General features: G+C 41.3%; 2 protein-coding genes across 2 annotated transcripts in view; both read left to right on the forward strand.

Annotated features, from left to right (window-relative positions):
• Positions 1–17, forward strand: part of LOC121718523 (endonuclease domain-containing 1 protein-like) — a 2,373-nt gene extending 2,356 nt beyond the window's left edge. Inside the window, exon 3 of the mRNA XM_042103532.1 lies at positions 1–17. This exon is cut by the window's left edge and continues 997 nt beyond it. The gene's annotated coding sequence lies outside the window, so the exon portion shown is untranslated.
• LOC121718522 overlaps positions 1–15,041 on the forward strand; it is an 823,508-nt gene that overhangs the window by 26,490 nt on the left and 781,977 nt on the right. The gene's annotated exons all lie outside the window — the stretch shown is intronic.

A 15,041-nucleotide genomic window follows, 5' to 3' on the forward strand; every position in this document is an offset into this window, starting at 1 on the left:
GTAGTTGTTGTTGTTGTAGTTGTAGTTGTAGTTGTTGTTGTTGTTGTTGTTGTGTTGTTGTTGTTGTTGTTGTGTTGTTGTTGTTGTTGTTGTTGTTGTTGTTGTTGTAGTTGTTGTTGTTGGCGTTGTTGTTGTTGTTGTTGTTGTTGTTGTTGTTGTTGTTGTTGTTGTGTTGATGCTGAAGAAAAAGAGACAATGCTGAGAAATCTTGAAAGACGCCCTGGGAAGATACTCAAACACTTGATACCAAGTCTTTCTTCCACAAGAGCAGTACAGCTACCGTCTCTGGCCTCGTCACTCGCTGCTCAATCCACTTCTTTAAAGTTACTGAAGGCCAAATGGATGGCAGAAGTAACCCTGATGATGTGAGGTCCATTCTCACAGATGAGGTTCTTACTGAAGGCCAAATGGATGGCAGAAGTAACCCTGATGATGTGAGGTCCATTCTCACAGATGAGAATCTGCGTCAAATAGTTAATTCCTTGAAGGTCATCAACGACAGCGCAGAGAGAGGCATTGCCCTTATTAAACGCTGTCAACAATCTGTGCGAAACGAAGTCCAAAAGCATTTTTTGCTACGTGTTGTGCAAGGACACAGAGATAAAGTGTCAAAAAGAACAAAGTCATCATACAGCGAATAGTGTTTGAACTGTTCTAATGTTCTTACTCGTTTAGTATGAGTACAGGGAGATATTATTAATGACCATACTTATCTTTTATTTTGTTCAAGTATCTGGTTCCTGCGAAAGTTATGCATTCTTAGGTTGAGCAATTGTGAAAAAGCATGCCACCCTTTACTGGCGTCCTATTGGCTCAATTTTTGGTACAGATGTTCAAAATGTCAATAGGAACAAGGCAAAATGTGATCTGGCAAAATTGGGAAAACTTTTTCTTATACCATTATATTGTGAACCACCCTAGTGTTCACACACACACACAAACACACACACACCCACACCCACACACACACACACACACACACACCACACACACACACCTGTATAGACACACATCTAAACACTGCTCTTGGGAAGAGCTTTGCTTTAGTGTCTGTGTGACCTGTTAGCCAGGATGGAAATAAACTTAATATCAGCATGATATAATAATGTGTCTGACTTTTATTTTCAGAATAAGAGAATATGATTTTGTCATTGTTCAAGATTATACCAAGTAATACTGAAGTCTCTCTCTCAATATTTGTGTGTGTGTGTGTGTGTGTGTGTGTGTGTGTGTGTGTGTGTATGTATGCGAGAGAGAGAGAATAAGAGCATAAGCAATAGCAGAGAGAGAGAGAGAGAGAATAACAACATAAGCAATAGCACACAGAGAGAGAGAGAGAATAAGAGCATAAGCAATAGCAGAGAGAGAGAGAGAGAGAGAATAACAGCGTAAGCAATAGCAGAGAGAGAGAGAGAATAAGAGCATAAGCAATAGCAGAGAGAGAGAGAGAGAGAATAACAGCATAAGCAATAGCAGAGAGAGAGAGAGAGAGAATAACAGCATAAGCAATAGCAGAGAGAGAGAGAGAGAGAGAGGAGCATTAGCAGAACACACATCCTCCACTAGAGGGCACAAGCAGTCTGTGTAATACCTATGACATTGAAATTGAGATGTGTGGTCAACACAACGTATGCTACACTTGGTGGGTGTGAGGGATACAGGGATGACCACTGAAGGAAACGTGTCAAAGGAAGTTACGGCTACATTCACCCTGACCAACACGGCTCCATAGACAGCACCAGATAACATGGCGGTGGTAGTGTAGCGGTTAAGGAGCTGGGCTAGCGTGCAGTAGCCTGTAGGGTGGTGGTAGTGTAGCGGTTAAGGAGCTGGGCTAGCGTGCAGTAGCCTGAAAGTTGTCGGTTCAATTCCCGGCTTCCACCGTTGTGCCCTTGAGCAAGGCACTTAACCCCAAGTTGCTCCGGGGACAATGTGATCCCTTGTAATATAGTTGACATATGTAAGTCGCTTTGGCTAAAAATGCGTCAGCCAAATGTAATGTAATGTAACGTCCAGGCTGTGGACGGCTACATTCACCCTGACCAACACGCCTCCATAGAGAGCACCAGATAATGTCCAGAGAGATGAATGTGGACTTCCCCAGCTGCTATAGCTCAGCTGTCTGGTGTAGATTTAACAAGACTACTGTTGTCCCCTTTAAGGTGTTTGGGGATAACTACGCTGAATACTGACGTATGAATTACGTATGTATATCATCTTACGCAGTATATCATCCCCTTACGTATGAGTATATCATCCCCTTTAAGGTGTTTGGGGATAACTACGCTGAATACTGACCTTACGCATGAGTATATCATCCCCTTTAAGGTGTTTGGGGATAACTAAGCTGAATACTGACCTTACGCATGAGTATGTCATCCCCTTTAAGGTGTTTGGGGATAACTAAGCTGAATACTGACCTTACGCATGAGTATGTCATCCCCTTTGAGGTGTTTGGGGATAACTAAGCTGAATACTGACCTTACGCATGAGTATGTCATCCCCTTTGAGGTGTTTGGGGATAACTACGCTGAATACTGACCTTACGCATGAGTATATCATCCCCTTTAAGGTGTTTGGGGATAACTAAGCTGAATACTGACCTTACGCATGAGTATATCATCCCCTTTAAGGTGTTTAGGGATAACTAAGCTGAATACTGACCTTACGCATGAGTATATCATCCCCTTTAAGGTGTGTTTGGGGATAACTAAGCTGAATACTGACCTTACGCATGAGTATATCATCCCCTTTAAGGTGTTTGGGGATAACTAAGCTGAATACTGACCTTACGCATGAGTATATCATCCCCTTTAAGGTGTTTGGGGCAGTTCAAGGGTGTTTTTTAAGGCCCCCTAAAGAGTTTTTTTTTTACCTTAAAAGGTGTGTGTGTGTGTGTGTGTGTGTGTGCCTGTGGTTAGTGGCATAGGCACACATGAAAAGGTGACTGCTTAGATCAGTAAGAGTCAAGCTGATGAAATGTCTGGCTCTCTACTGCATTCTTGTGTCTGTGATCTGAACTGCAGCTTGATGTAGAATCTGACTGTGCTGGCTCTCTACTGCCCTATTGTGTCTGTGATCTGAACTGCAGCTTGATGTAGAATCTGACTGTACTGACTCTCTACTGCCCTCTTGTGTCTGTGATCTGAACTGCAGCATGATGACCCCAAAGCGAAGACAAACAGACATGGCTACTGAAGCAAATTCAGGCGTCCCACTGAACCTACTGGGTGCTAATCAGGCGGTGAATTGTGACCATGACAACACCGGCTACCAGAACTGCCAGCAGGACCGGGCCCAGTCCACCTTCACCCTGACCAGGCCCAGTCCACCTTCACCCTGACCAACGCTGCCCAACAGACAGCAGGACCGGGCCCAGTCCACCTTCACCCTGACCAACTCCGCCCCACAGACAGCAGGACCGGGCCGAGTCAGACAGGACCGGACAACAAGCAGTGGTACCAGCAGGTGGAGAGCAACGTTAAAAACTCAACTCTTTGTAACCAGCAGACAGTTAAAAACGCAGCTCTTTGTAACCAGCAGACAGTTCAAAACGCAGCTCTTTGTAACCAGCAGACAGCCTACGCAGTGGGGGCAGCTGTGGCCTACTGGTTAGCGCTTCGGACTTGTAACCAGAGGGTTGCTGGTTCGATCCCCACGCTCCAAAGCCTACGCTCTTACCTCCTTTCAATTGTTTGGGACACTTACAGGCTGTTCTTAAAATGTGTGTGTGTGTGGTGTGTGTGAGTGTGTGTCCAATACAATAGAGCACTTAGATTCATGGTGTTTGAGAACATCCATAATCCATAGATTGAATATTGGGTTGAGCGTTCCTCTTATACCATAATCCACAGATTGAATGTTGGGTTGAGTTTGTTTTACTATAAAATGGTTAAATAATTATTCTCTTGCTGTATAAATGTAAATGTGAAGATGACATGTGCAGTCTCTCCTATAGGAGTGCTCTTGTGTATGAAGATAAACACACAAACACACACTTGCAAAGAAGATAACAATACCCCCCCCCCACACACACACACTCACAACACACCCCCACACATGTATGTGAACACACAAAAACACACACACTTGCAAACGAAGATAACAATACCCCCCCACACACACACAACACACCCACACACGTGTATGTGAACACACAAAATACACACACTTGTACATGAAGATAATAGTGCTGTCAAACGATTAAACATTTTGATCACGATTAATCGCTGAATTCCTATAGTTAATCACGATTAATCACATATTTTATCGCATGATTAAAATTCTATTATTTTGCATTTTGAACTTTCCAGGAGTCCATGTTAACAATATAAAGCAATTATTGTGTATCTTGATTAGGATTCAAATGAAAGCAAAGCAAGTTACTTCATTAACTTAACTTTAAGACGTAGGTCTATTTGATTATTTCAATTCAAATTTCAAAAGATGTGCAGCAGACCTGAGGCAACACAATATATTCTTCAGAAATATAGCTAATAAAGGGCATAACAAACATAAAATACTATATTCATTATCTTTGAGTTCAGTTGAAAATAAGGAACTTTTCAACATGAGTGCATTGCCATTTTATAGGCCTACAGTCTATGGTGCACTGTCACTTGCCACACTCATCAATGCTGAAGTTTTTAACACGCAAACACTGGATGAACAATGGATTTTATGGAGCAGCGACCAAATATAACTGAATCGTGATTTACACGGCGCCAAAGTGCGATGCTGGTGTGCAGAGTTGTATTGAAAAGAATGGAATCTAATGTACAGTAAATGAATGTCGAAAGCAGAGTGCATCGCACTCATGCCGGCATCGGTGTCCACAGCAATTTCAAACATCATTCAGCTGACTGGGAGTTCAGAACTGCGTTGGTGTTTATTGTATGAATCTACTCTTTGACCGGCTCGTGTGTGCAGCATGCCTTTACGTAGCCTACTTAAGGCGCATCATCATAAAGATAGGCTACATTTAATCTGAATCACGCCCCATTTTAGCGAAAAACAAGTTAACATACATATATCATTGATTCTAATGGGAAAGACAGAAAGCCTAATCACACCTTGACGTTACATCTAGTTATTAATTTACAGGCCATTCAATAATTATACTAACACGACAGTTATGGGTATGTAACTTACTCATGTCGAAACGATGTAGGCTACATTACAACCCATTCAGCACGTACTACTAGCTACACTTACCATATCCCATGTAAAAAGGTTAGCTTGCTAGCTAGCTAACTGTGGAACTTCAGTATAACAGGCATAGCCAATTATCTCACATAGTTGTAGGAAAAAGGCTACGTTCATATTACAAGTGATAGAATGAATGTGTGACTTATGTTTAGTTGATGTTATGACATGTAAAATTAAGCTTGCCGAACTTAGTTATAGCTGCTAGTCAGCCACGGGCAGTTTGACTGTGCCTACATTCGTGACACTCCTGTTAGTAAACTGGAAAGAGCAAAAAATAGGAACATAATGGTCACATTAATCCAATAAACACACAGATAACTCTTACACCAACCTTATTTTGTGCCTTTTATTCACGTTTGTTTCAAGATTGAGTAAGTACTATAAGCCCTTTTCGCTCCCCACTTCTATGCAGCATAGGTTTCCATTATCCAAACAGCTCCCTTTCCCCTAAAAGGGGGCGTGTACATGTAGCACGGTCTAGCTAGATCCAGTGTGGTGTTGTAGTTGTTCTAACGTTACTTGTTGCTTGTGAAAAAACTACAAAGTTTGTTACACCAAAAAGAACCAGAGTAAAATGCACTTTAGATCTATTTACGGATGATTACATACGTTGAGTTGACATCAAAATCAATGCTATGGCTGACGAGGAGAGTGGCAACAGGTGTGACAGTGCAAGCACTGATGATTGGGCAGCTCCCCTGTCAGTCAACTAGGAGCCAGGACAGAGGGAAAACCTGGAATGGAGTCCAGGGACAGCAGAGGCACTGACAGATCACAGACCTGGAATGGAGTCCAGGGACAGCAGAGGCACTGACAGATCACAGACCTGGAATGGAGTCCAGGGACAGCAGAGGCACAGACAGATCACAGACCTGGAATGGAGTCCAGGGACAGCAGAGGCACAGACAGATCACAGACTGGGATGGGGGTCCTGGGCCGGACTGTGACACTCGGGATACTTCGGTTTGGCTTTAGGGACCCTCTACTCACTACCACGTAAGTGTAATGTTGTTTGGAACTGTAGAAGAGGTATAAAAATAGCGTTTTGTAGCGGCAAAATGACATGCCCGGGTCACTTCCAGGCTAACGAGTTTTGACTAAAAACGGTAAAATCGAACTTTCTCAAAACACATCCGAATGACATGATTTTGATGTCAACTCAACGTATGTACTCCCAATCATCCGTAAATTGATCTAAAGTGCATTTTACTCCGGATAATTCCTTAAGTGCCCTTGAGCAAGGCACCTAACCCCTCACTGCTCCCCGAGCGCCGCTGTTGTAGCAGGCAGCTCACTGCGCCGGGATTAGTGTGTGCTTCACCTCACTGTGTGTTCACTGTGTGTTCACTGTGTGCTGAGTGTGTTTCACTAATTCACGGATTGGGATAAATGCAGAGACCAAATTTCCCTCACGGGATCAAAAGAGTATTTATACTTATACTTAAATACTGAGACGTGCTCTAGAAACTGTACTGTGCAGTGATAGACACATCTGTGTTTTGCTAACACAGCATCAGGCCTGCTTCCTGGAAACCATGTGACCTCCTGAACACACACTGCCCCCCACAGAAGCTAGATACCACACTGGCCATCGAGTTCTACTAGGTGGCATCGTAAACACGGCCGCCATGTTGCTGGGGGCAACACCTTTACTGTCTATGGGCAACATTTGCAGCCAATCAGAGACTCCTGTCTGATTTCCGGTTAGAGTCACATGATTCCCCACTGGCCTCCAGTGATTGTTGCCTCCACCAGTATGGAGGCGCTATTTACCTACATTTATTAGCTTTCTAATATCTATGCTGCCCCCCCCCCCCCCCAGTTGATAAAGCACAGACCATGCCCCCATCCGAGAGATATCACCCCCCTCCCAGTTGATAAAGCATAGACCTGCCCCCATCTGAGAAATAGCACGCCCCCCCCCCCCCCCCCCCCAGTTGATAAAGCACAGACCTGCCCCCATCTGAGAAATAGCACGCCCCCCCCCCCCCCCCTCCCAGTTGATAAAGCATAGACCTGCCCCCATCTGAGAAATAGCACGCCCCCCCCAGTTGATAAAGCACAGACCTGCCCCCATCTGAGAGATATGAACAAAATTCATAACAAAATTGACATCCCCCTCCCCCTGTAAAACTGGCTGTATCTTGAAAAGTATTGATCTTACATAAAAGTCATTTTACAGTGTGTCTCCTGGGTAACATAGGTACACCTGGTAATTTTCAGAATTTTTTGAGACCTAAGTGCGTGGGCCCTGGTTTAATTGACGTGGAATGACCCATATGTATGTGTATGTATGTTTATATAAGTATGTATGTAATATGGAGAGGATTTGTGAGGATTTAGAGATGTCTGTCATAGCTGAAGCTAGCATCCATACACTGATTTATTGATACACCAAGGGGCAGCCGTGGCCTACTGGTTAGGGCTTCGGACTTGTAATCGGAGGGTTGCCGGGTCAAACCCCAGTGGTGTGGTCTACTTTTATGAGGTGGGCATACTGTATATTTTGGCCAGTCATGGGCTCAGTGGTTACCAAACTAGGGGTTGGGACTCGACCCCTCGGGACCAATATTAAGGGACAAAAATGTTTGTGGGGGTCGCAGATTTGCACTTACCTGCCCCTTGCATGCGTGAGGGACACCATGAATTCACTTTCAAAACCAATAGTAAATAATCATCAAATACCCTCTCCAGCTCTTTAAGTTCCTGCTTGCTCCTGCTGGTCCACCATCTCAGTGTCAAGGTCTCCAGCTCCCCTTGCACCTTGTTGCTGACTGCCACTGCCCTCTAGAGAAAACAATGAACAACTCTGTTTCATATGAGTTCAGATGCAAAGAGTTCAGATGCAAAGCCCTCTAAAAGCTATGACAAAAATAGGCCAAGTTTCATTTTTAAGCATTTTCATCTATGACAATCAAAAATGTTACTATCAAGTAGGCCTACAGCAAGTCAAGCCCAAACAAAATTAGATTAGCTGATTTTTAAATGTTGGTCAATAGAAATATAGCCTGTTTTGTAAACTCATCACATGCACTAAAGGTTTTTGCATCTGGCATTATATCGCAGTAACAGTGTGGTAGATAATGTTATTACCCATAAGTACAGATAATATATCTCTCCATCCATGCATACCATGGAGATAGCATGGTTCTGGCTAGTAAATAAAGTTCATGATAGATACTTAATCCAGACAGCCACAGTACACATCATGTAGACCATTTACAGACAGACATGGCGCAATCTCCGAATGAATATTGTAAAGTGTAATATCGTTGGGTTGTTAAATTACAAGGCTTCCATGAGATGTGGCCGTTGATGAAACATATGTGCTATTCTAAATATAAAAAAAAATAATTTTAAGTGGGTATACTGAAATAACCAAAATGTTGAGGTGTACGGCGTATACCTGCGTTCTACGTAGACTACACCCCTGCTTATTATGGAGCATAATAGGAACAAAGTTATGATCAAAAAAAATTATCAGGGAGGAAAAATCTGAGGAGGCACGTGCCCCCTTAATATCAATGGGCATGACGCCACTGACCATGTGAACACACACACACACACACACACACACGCACGCCACTGCTCCTAACTATTCCTAAGGTCAATCTCAAAACTAAAGGGGAGAGAGCATTTAGTGTCAGGGCACCTAGGCTCTGGAATGACCTGCCTGATGAAATCAGGTCAGCCAAGTCAGTATGCTCTTTTAAATCCCTCCTTAAAACTCATCTTTACAAGCAAGCCTTCCTTAGTTTTGTTTAAGTAATATAGTTAAGTTCTAATTGAATTAGTATATATTATTTGATTGTTATATTATTATGTCTTATTTGCATTTTCATTTATGTTGATATTGTACAGCACTTTGTAACTTTGTTTTGAAAAGTGCTATATAAATAAAGATTATTATTATTATTATTAGTAGTAGTAGTAGTAGTATTATTATATTAATTTGTAATACATTTCCCCACATTTTGTGATAAATTCCAACATATCGCCATGGTAATTTCAAAATGCAAGAGTTGTAGCTTTGGATTTACAATGGATGTCTTCTGTGCGCAGGTTATATTAAAAGTACTCTAAGCGATGTTACCTGGTTTCTAAGCTAAAACATTTTTTCTTGTCTCACAATCAACAGCGGGTGGAAACCCTCTTTCAATGAACCATCAAACCACCCCCAGATTTCAGTGCCCATCAGTCCCAACATTTAGCAATATAATCAAACAGTCCAAAAGTCCCAAATCAAACCGAAAATGTTCTGCTTTTGGTAGCCTACCGCTATGTTGTTCCAAACAAAACGCATGTCTCACAATAAAACGCAGAGATGAAGGCCTTCTTCGGATACACGCCTGACCCAAATAAAAGCATGCGCTTTGCGTAGCCTAAGTAAATAAAAGACCCCAGTCATAACTTGAGAATTCACGGTCATGGGCGGATTATGAACTTTCGGGCCCCTGGGCCCAGATGTATTAAGGGCCTCCCACTAATCGTTGTATATGTGGGAGGGGGTTGGGGGTCCTCCCCCAGAAAAAAAAAATAATTTGTTTGATGTGATTTCCTGTATTCTGGTGCATTTTGGGGATGGCTAATACTAAATTCAATCAGATTCATAGCCTACATCATGATTTGTTGATATTGAGGCAATGATTCCATGCAAAGGTTTGGGCTTCAGGGCCCCCTGACCCCTTGGGCCCCTGGGCCTGGGCCCGGTAGGCCCGTGCAGTAATCCATCCCTTTTCACGGTAGTAGGCTACAATTTTTCTCTGCTCGAATTTTGAACAAAATCCAAAGATCATTCCAACAAATAAACAAATAAGCATATATTGATTTACAAAATGTAACTTTACAGATATACAGACAGTTTTTCTGTAAACCATGTGACCTGAGACACAGGCCAGCCCCCCATCTTAGAAGACTCACGCCCCAAGTAGATATTCAATCATGTACAGTAGCAGAAGCAGCATTCACAACTTAACTCAGACCTGCCCCCATACGAAATTTTACACCCCCACATAGTATATAAGCGGTAGCAGCATTCAACCAAACTCAGAGATTCAAGAGGAGGATTTCAGGAGGAGGACAACCTATAAACGATCACAGATCAGGTAATTTTAAGGTAGCCTACAACGGGGACGATTGAAACGGGGGATGAATGAAACATACCCGTTTTCTTCGAGTGCACCGATGATAGGCAGACATCGGGGCAATCCCAAACTCCGGACGCAGACTCACAGACTTTGGTGCGCGTTCTCGCGAAATGCATGCTTATTCAGTTGATCATTTAGAGCTCTCCCCAATCCCAGATATCTATATTGCATGTTTGTTCGCAATGGATGCAAAACAGGCTATTATGCTCACATAGATCTTTCCAAGACGCCCGGAAAAGATCTGAACAGCTTAATTACATTAGATAATTCCATTTCCATTTAATTCCATTTAGAACGTTTTATTTTAATCTTACAAATGTCGGCGTCAAGACACATTTGAGTTCTACATCAGTGGAACGCGGTGGAATTAAGCTGTTCAGATGTTTTCTGGGCGTCTTGGGGAGACGTACTACTGTATTGTGTGCAGGCGATACATGGGAAAGCAGTTTTAGAAAGATTTACATTTATTTAAGGCTATCAGGTAGGCCGTCGAATTCTGTCATGTAACCTGTGGAGACTGACGGCCTGTCGGTCATGCGCTTAATTGGATGTGAAAACGGAGCTAAATAACATGTTATATAAACATTATATAATTTGAAACATGTATTGTTCTAGCTATATAAATGACAGTGCATGGTAGGCTATTTCAATTACCGCGAGATAGGCCTACGTACTTCACGATATCGATAGCCTTAACTTTCATTTGATTTATCTAATATGCTGTCACGTTCCAAGCGCATGTGACTCTGTGACTCTCTCACTAGTGTCTCTGCATTATGTACTGTAGGCACATGTGCGCTAATATTAGGTTTTGGAAGTAGCCTAGACTACAGAAGTATGCGATTTGATACAGTCATGGTATGTCCTGTTCAGTGTGACGAAAGCGTTTAGCCTATACATGTCTCTGATTGGCTGTAGGGCTGGTTAAACTCGATTCCTCTTATGGATACAGGTTATTCTGAGTCACTCATTTAGGTTTTGCGGGAAGTGTTAGTCACTTGAGTAGCCATTTAGTTTTTACGGGAAGTGTTAGTCACTTGAGTAGCCTATTGCCCAATTGCCAAGGACCCTTGCAGAGGGGCTACACCAGTACAGGGGCATCATTACAGAAACGTCCTAACTCTGAAATCTTAACTCAGTTTAGGATGGCATTTAGGATTTTTGGTATTACAGAAGCATCTTCCTAACTGCATTTAGGTAAAAAATCCTATCTTAACTTAAGATAGGAAATTGACCATTACAGAACCCTGTAACTCAAGAATTTCCTAACTTAGGAAACAGACCCTGTCCTAAAGTCAAAATAACTGCCAAAACGGACTGCAACAGTCTTGTTGGGTTGTTGCCTATATGACAAGATGAGGAACATGACTGTTAGGGACACCATAAAGCATATTTCACTAAATAGGATAATTAAATGAAAACTTGGACAAGCAATATGACATGTGTAAGACATGTGTTTTAAAACATTTATAACAAATAGCTACATATTAATAATTATAACAGAATATTAGACTATTATATTAGACTATTATTTATTTATTTATTATTTTTTAATGTATTGTTTTTCACCTTTTTATCCTGAACATCAAATTAAGACACACTCTCATGCTTTCTTGTCTTTTATATAGTTCCTACATGAACGGTTTGTACAGCGTAACCTACGGCCTCTCGGGGCTTATTGCTTCATTCTAAGAATAGATACAGGCAGTCATAGGCATATATAGGCAGTCTTGTATACATTCTAAGCATATAAACATGCATGGCGGGACGATTGCCGATTTAAGAATCTAGTTGACAGGATTTCTTAAGTTAAGATAAGATAGGAGGCCTGAGATAAGATAGACCCAGCCAAGAGTTTAGGAACTGCTTCTGTAATAGAAAAATAGGAACTTTTAAACTTAAGATAGGACAAGAAGTTATGATATTTTTCTGTAATGAGGGCCCAGGAGCGTAACTAAAGTGTTCCTTTGTTGTTGTTTTGTATAAAAGTTTGCCTAGGTCTAATTGCTGCTCAAAAAAACAGCTGTTATATTGCATTTGTTTTTTCTGGAAGTACAGTGCAGTCATACTGCAGTTCAGTGCAGTGCAGTGGTATTTTCTTTTGATAAATGTCCTCTTTAAGACTTCTGCAAAGAAAAACTAGTGGTATTTTTAGTTTTTTGATATTTTTATTTTATCTTAAAATTGAAGAGAAAGTGGAGTGCACAATGCACAAACAATCATTCATCATTATTTATTTTCAACAACATCTTTAACATGTAAAATCATTCATCATTATTTATTTTCAACAACAATATTTAACATGTAACATTCATTAATCATAAATTATGTTCAACAACACTCTTTAGATCTCTAGATTTTGCAACGACCTTACATGACACAATGGCATAAAATATGCCAGTTTTTAGGACACAGAATAATGTTTGTAATGATACCAGTTACGTTTAACAGTAACATAAGTGTAATGAGCTATTCATTGTCGAAGGTGCATGGTGAAGAGAAATTCTTACTTTGGAAAAAAAACATTTGCCGATATCCTTGGATGGGAGATACTTGTGTCGTTCAAATTTCCCATGATCAAAGAGGGCACTAATACGCATGTGCATAGCAAAAATCACAACTTGGGCTTGCTGTGCAAACAAGATATTTAACTCAACTGTACACATGTCTCAACTGTACTCAGTCTAACCTAAACAATCATTAATCCTTATTTATTTTCAACAGCAGTCTTTAACATGTAACATTCATTCATCATTATTTATTTTCAACAGCAGTCTTTAACATGTTAACAATCATTCATCATTATTTATTTTTAACCTGTAACATTCATTCATCATTATCAGTCCAGTTCAGTTCAGTTCAGATATCTTTATTAATCCCCGAGGGGCAATACGGTTTACACCCAACCCATCCATGAAGGGGTTAAAAGTTAAAAAGTGCATTAGCATACACTGTATAAATGTATGCAATGTTAAGAAAAATAAATAAGTAAGTACTGCAGCAGTCATACATCACCTGTCTGCAGCCACGCACAGCCACACACACACACACACACACACACACACACACACACACACTTCGCCTGCCAGTGACGGAACAGAGCAGCAGAGTCCAAGAACCAGTATTGTTGTAGTTATGTGCATTCTTTTAACAGTCTTATATGATGTTCATTTAACAGTCTAATAGCAGAGGGAATGAATGAGTTGGCATAGCTGTTAGTTTTACGTATTGGCACATGGTACCACCGACCTGACTGCATGATAACCAATTTATTTCTGAGTACATGATTTGGTTGGCAAGATATTCTTTCTGCTTTCTAAACCACCCGTGTTTTCCAGAGAGAACAGAGATCTTCTAACTGGGTACCAGTGATTTTTGAGCATACTTTGACAATGTCACTCAAGCTCTTTTTGTCCTTCACAGACAGTCCATTAAACCAACATATGAAAGAAAATGTCAATAAACTCTCAATGAAGGCTTGATAAAATGTACATAGAATTTGTTTACAGACAGCAAAGCTTCCTCAGTAAGTATATTCTTTGGTTTGCTCTCTTAATAATGCTATCAGTGTTCTCACTGAATTTCAGTTGCGGGTCAAACACTGTGCCTATATGTTTGGACTATTTGAACATCTTCATTGTGTATTACACTCGGTTTTGGTTCCTCACTGTGCTTCCTAAAGTCTATGATTAATTCTTTAGTTTTAGACACATTTAGGTCAAGGAAGCGGTCATTGCACCATCTGACAAATTCTGTAAGGGCTCTGTTGTGGTCAGATTGGTTGACCTGGAAAAGGGCTGAGTCGTCTGAAAACTTCACCAAGTAGCTGTTTTCCCAAGAGGACCTGCAGTTGTCAGTGGGACAGCTCGCAACCCTGGGGAGAGTCTGTGTTGGATACAGTGACAGAGGACATGTTTCCATTTACTTAGACCTGCTGCCTTCTGTTTGTTAAAAAAATTAAAACTAGTAATAAAATCTGCTCAGGTAGCTTAAAATATGAGGCTAATGGTTCAATCAGAACGTGAGGCTGCATTTTGTTAAAGGCTGAACTGAAGTCAGCAAATAAAAGTATTGCGTGTGATACAGGTTTCTCAAGATGTTTATACACCCTGTCAAGAATGAAGAGTTTTGCATCCTCTACGCCCTTGCCCGCTTGATAGGCAAATTGTAGTGGATCTAGTTTGTCTACAGTTAGGGAGATGATTGTGTCCTTGAGGATCTTTTCAAAGTACTTCATTACCAGGGAAGTTAGTGCAATTGGTCTGAATTCATTAAGGTCTTTAGGAGATTTTGTTTTGGGGATGGGTATTACTGTTGATGTTTTCCATAAGTCAGGTATATCCCCACTGTCAGCACATTTTTGAAAGATACATGTGAAGGCCTCACTAAGCTGCTCGGCGCAATAGCGCAGTGTACGCCCACAGATGGTGTCAGGGCCAGCAGCCTTTCCTATTTTTGTGTTTTTAAGTAGAGTGACTTTTGTCTGTTGAATTTCTATCCCTCTCTGGGGCGTTAACGTCTCTCTCAATGTGACTATACTATCTGGGAAGGACCTTTCAAACCTGCAGAAGAATTGGCTAAAAGTGTCGTCTATACCATTCAATGTTATTGGTTGCCCTGTTCTGCTTACAGGCTGATTAATGGCTGCCATAGTTTTAATACCTTGCCAGGCTTTCCTTTAGATCC

Source organism: Alosa sapidissima, chromosome 9 (genome assembly GCF_018492685.1).
Source record: "Alosa sapidissima isolate fAloSap1 chromosome 9, fAloSap1.pri, whole genome shotgun sequence".
Taxonomy (NCBI): Eukaryota; Metazoa; Chordata; class Actinopteri; order Clupeiformes; family Clupeidae; genus Alosa; species Alosa sapidissima.